This window comes from Pinus tabuliformis, chromosome 1_2 (assembly GCF_031772625.1).
Source record: "Pinus tabuliformis cultivar Carrire ecotype Pingquan chromosome 1_2, CPIR1, whole genome shotgun sequence".
In the NCBI taxonomy this organism is placed as follows: Eukaryota; Viridiplantae; Streptophyta; class Pinopsida; order Pinales; family Pinaceae; genus Pinus; species Pinus tabuliformis.
The window spans coordinates 1,289,348,330-1,289,353,807 of NC_142298.1; positions in this window are offsets into that span (position 1 = coordinate 1,289,348,330).

Genomic DNA, 5,478 nt, shown 5'->3' on the forward strand with positions numbered 1-5,478 from the left:
GAAGAGGGCAAAACGCAGCAGAGCGTAAATGCCCAGTGTTTGAGAATGCAATGAAATTTTTCATATAGCAGTGAAAAGGATGCAACGCAGCAGCAAGTAAAAACTCAGGGGAGACAGAGTCTATGGTTATGGGTATGGACAGCAGTGCACAAGAAAAAGGCAGCAGTGTGATGGCAAGAAGGAGAAGCACAGCAGTGCGAAGAAAATGAAACCAGAGCTAAGAGAGAATGAAGAAATGTGTTTTTACACAGCAGTGAAAAGGGCAATGATGAAGAGCAAGAGAGGTGCAGCAACGCGACAGTGAAGGGGATTTTTTTTTGTGTGTAAGGAATTACATTTACAGCAGTAAATGTAAGTAATTTTTTATTACAGAAGTATATGTAATACTCTGTTTTTACAGTAGTAAATGTAAATGAGATTTCTACACACAGCAGTGTAAAATCTCAAGAAGAAAACAGAGTAATATTTTCGGTTGCTTTGGAACTGCATCTAAAGTAGTGTCTGGTTGTAATCCCTCTGTGAGAGGAAGTGAAGTTCTTGGTGAATCCCTCTGTTAAAGAGGAAGGTGCTTTTCAGCACAGTCATTTGGTGAAACCCTCTGTCAAGAGGAAGATGCTTTTCAGCATAGTGTGGTAAATCTCTCTGTCAAGAGGAAGATGTTTTTTAGCATACACTGGTGAATCCCACTGTCATGAGGAAGGTGCTCTTCAGCACAGTCTCAGGTGAATCCCTCTGTTAAGAGGAAGACTATTTTGATTGTTTGTGGAACTGCATGTGAAGCAGTATTGGTGAATCCCTCTATGTGAGGAAGATGTTATTGTAACAGCAGTTGGTGAATCCCTCTATGTGAGGAAGATGTTCTTGTAACAGCAGTGTTGGTGAATCTCTCTATGTGAGGAAGTGTTTGGGTATGATTGAATGCCCAGCAGTTGAAATTAAAGGGGAGTGTTGGAATATTAATTCCAATTGCAGGCGGACGTGGACAACGACGACAGCACAAAACCGCTCAGCAAAAACCACCAACATATCGGACCGCCTTCGACCAGCAAGCAGTTTCCGTATGATCGAGCCCGATACAATGTAATGCAGCCACGTGGTCCTCTACATACGTCAGCAAGTCTGACATTTCAGACGATAAAGTTCAGCAGTAAAAGGCTTCCCGATATTCTTGTCCACCGTCCGATCTGCTCCATCATTCTCCGCCGTTCATCAACCAGAGTTGCATACGAGCCTGCATTAAAAGCTTTGCGTGGAGTAAAATTAAGTTTGGTTGACCATACCTTTTATTAATGCAGTGTCATATGCGTAGGTGAATAGTTAAGTTTTTATATACGGCACGTAAAGCATTTATTTATGTTCATAGTATGTTTTGACATATATGTTTTTGTTTAGTTTTTTTTTGGTTGTATGAGCCAAAATGGAAAGTGCTCGTGAGGGGTTTGTAATATGTTTTAAAAATGTGCGTTGACCATTGTAAAAGAATGGAGGAGCAGCGAAAAACGCAGAATTAATTTTGCACAGCAGTGCATAAAAGAGAAGAACAAGGGAGCGCAAATGTAATGGTATGTTGTTGTTGACTGGTGATGAAGCTCGCGGCAGCGAAAGAAGTGTTGGTTTCCTGTGGTAAGAAAAGACATGAATGCACAACAATGCATATGAAAAAAAACGGGGAGAGCTTCTGTAATTTTTTTTATGTATGTTATAAAAACACACAGCAGTGCGAAACAAAAGAACAGAGGTTGAAAGGTATTTTGGGTGTTGTCCAAACAAAGGGGAAGCAAGCGAGCGAATGAAGAATCATATGGTGTGAGTAAAGTTTTTTGTAAATGTAATGAAAATTTTACTGCATATGTAAAAATAGTTTTACAACAGTAATGTAAAAAGGGGTTTTACAGAGTTTTCTTGAATGTAATTTTTGGTAAATCCCTCTCAGCAAAGAGGATGAATATGCATCAGGCTTTATATTTTAATGAATAGAAATCCTTTTATGGTGGTGTAATACAAAATTTTTTTTAAAGCTTCCCTGTGCACAAAAGATCCTGGAGAGAAAGAAACAGAGCATTGCCTCTGTGTGTTTAGTTTTATTTGTTTTTGGGATTTTACCAGAAAAATCCCCAACAGAATTTGGTAACTATGATTTTAATATTCAATGGCTTTCATTGAAAACGGTACCGTAGTCTATAACCATTTATAGCTGTATTGCCTTAGCAGAAGCGTTTGATAAATATGTTTGACACCGCTGTTTCATGTCCTTCGAAAGATCGTGTCACATGATATATTACTGAAGAGTACTAATATTCGTTGGTCAATCGAATTTTATTTAATATTATTTGTTATAAATTATTGGGAGGGATGGGGACGAAAGCACGTACGTGATAGTATCATATCATTGGATTATTGACTTGTCATTTCATAATATCAAGTGGATATATATACATCCGAGGCATCCTTGAGTGTGCTTGCCGACGAAACCCGTTATCGTTGTATTATTTTTGTTATCGCCAACCAGCATATGGCTTTCATATAACTGTTAAAGTTTTGATTATGACAGCGAGATCGTGACATCTCGTGCGTTTTTCGTGATCTATATGCGTCAATGAAATCTCAGTTAACATCAAACTCAACAGCAGTTTGTAATCTAAATACTCGTAACACAAATATACAAGCATGACAACACCTTTACATTAATATGTGTAATGTCAAGCGCTTAGCCCCTCTGGACTATAATGACCATAATGCTCATTTTTTCACGAGATTGAACATTTCTTTAGCTCCATTACCAACCCTCTTATTTTTAGCGATAAGTCACGTCTTGGCGGTGGTGATTAATCGAACAGGACTAAAACCAAGGTCCAGGATTCTATTGCGCAAAATGTTGTGCGTCGTTGATCCACTTATAATACAAATCCTTAGAAGAAAACGGCCACCAATAATAATATTATGTGTTTGGGGAAGTAATATATGTATATAACTAGTTATACTAATAATTTTATTGAAAAAAAATGACCGTCAATATAACACAGAGGTGCTCTACACATTCAATTTACGATATTGTAAATTTGCCTTAATTAACAAAATTACAAATATTTTTCACATTAAAAAAATATATATGCATATCATATTAAAATATAAATTTAATGATTTTATAATTATATTTAAATTTAATTAATAAGCATATAAAAATTTAAAATATAATAATATTTTTGATAATGAGTAGTCACATACATATTATCACTTTGTAAATGAAATTTATTACAATATAAATATATTTTAAGTGATAGTTATCATGTAAAAAATAATGTTTAAATTAATTTCTTATATTAATGATTATGTGTAGAAGAGGAATTTATAATTAGTGTAGCTCAAACATGGTGTAGAATTAAATTTATATTTTCTAATTTTAAATATATAAAGATATTAAAATTTAGAATGACTACAATGTCCCTACTATTATTTTAATACTCACTATTACACTTCTTCAAACTTGTGATCCATAATGTATATAGATGTTTTTGGATTAATCACACAATCAAGTAATTAATCAAAATAATAAAAATCATATCTTACCAAAATTGTTCAATAAAATTTTTGCCTTTTGCTGAAGTGATACATCGAATCTATCAAGATGATTCGGTTGAGATATTTTCCTGCTTCTATACGTGGATATGTAGTTTTCAATCGAATCTTATGGTTCTAAGCATGATATTTTACTTAAGCTATATATTGTAAAGTGAAATCTACTATATATATATATATATATATATATATGATAAGGTAAGAATATAACATTTAATCTGACCAATGGTCTATAGATAGGTAAAAATAGATAAAAATAGAATAATTTTTTTGTGTGAAGGTAAAATTGCTTCATTTTAAAAAAACATTATATAGAGAGTGTCTCAGTGTTATTGGTCTGTTTTAAGGGAAATTAGACTAATAATACAAGTTCAAGATCTTAGGATTATATTGCTTCTTTTTATCATGGTCTCTCACAATATAAAAAGATAAGACAAACTATAAGACAAACAGTAGGGAGGCATGTAGGCCTATTTTATCCAGGAAAAAATTACAAGAGTTGGTTATACCCAGACTATGCAAGGGAATCATTCTTAAACACTATAAGTACTAATGAACTACACCCATCATATAATTTGTACTCATTGAGCCAAATATGCTTGCAATAGGTCGCTCAATACCTAGAGCTTGTTGCAATAGGCCAATTCATACTTCAAGGAAAATACGAGTCCTTCCTCCAACGTTGACATAAGTGCACAAGAAATCCACAAGACACCAACCGAGGGACACCTCCATTGAGACCACCATTCCCTCGCACCACACATGTAGAACATACGGAGGCCTTCCAACATGCGAATTGTGTGGCCATGACCCTAAATATTATCAACAAATCCAAGTGTATCTTATTACAAATATGAAGAGATAAGCAGAGAGATTGCACAACCAACACAAATCACATTATGATATTATGCATCACAACAATTATATATATATATATATATATATATATATATATATATATATATATAAGGCATAACACACTAACTTCGATACATCTAGATTATGACTCCAACTCACTACATAAGAATCAACACCTTCTAGACTAACGCCCAGGGACTCATAATGACAACTACACATGATATGGAAGAATTACTTCCAACACCCTCCCTTAATGCTTACATGGAAAATGATGAAAACACATATTACAACAACAATATGATATATGTTTGACTGGTCTTCATCAGCACTCACATCCACTCTGGAATCTCGCAAACACTGCTCTTTCTTCACCACCACATCTTTGAGCTGTCACTTGACCTCCATTTAAAACATAACTGTCTCTGACCATCGTTGATGAACTTTGTACAATTGACGCTTCTCGACTACCCCAAAGAATAGCCTAGATATTGAATATCTCTATGGACATGTTTCCATCCTAGTAGTATGCATTGAAATACATACTTCTAGTTATATAGGTAAACTGTCTATGTACTAAGCTTATCCAGCAGTCCATCATACAACTGACCTTTTTGACATATACACTTACATACATTTGAAGGAAACTTGTAACTAATGTTTTTGAAGCATTGAAGAGCAAGAAGACACATTAGCATATAACAGACTCAACATAACCAAGTCAATGATGTGTTCTCTTGGCACCAAAGAACATCGAGAACCATTAACTTGAAAAATGTTTTTCTGTTTATTAGTTGGTATTTCATATAATTACAATAAAATCAACATAACTTTACCTATCAAACCTTAAAATAAAGACTCAAATTAAACACTAAAACATTGACCCACTATAGGCCCACAGAAGTCATCCACTGTGTATAAGTAGCTCCACTGATATACTGACTAGTTCCCACACCACAATTCAATGCCTGGTTTACGCTGCCTCAACACAATGTAGTTTAAATAGGTTAATTTAACCAAGAAAGAAAGGAAACCGACAACAACCTC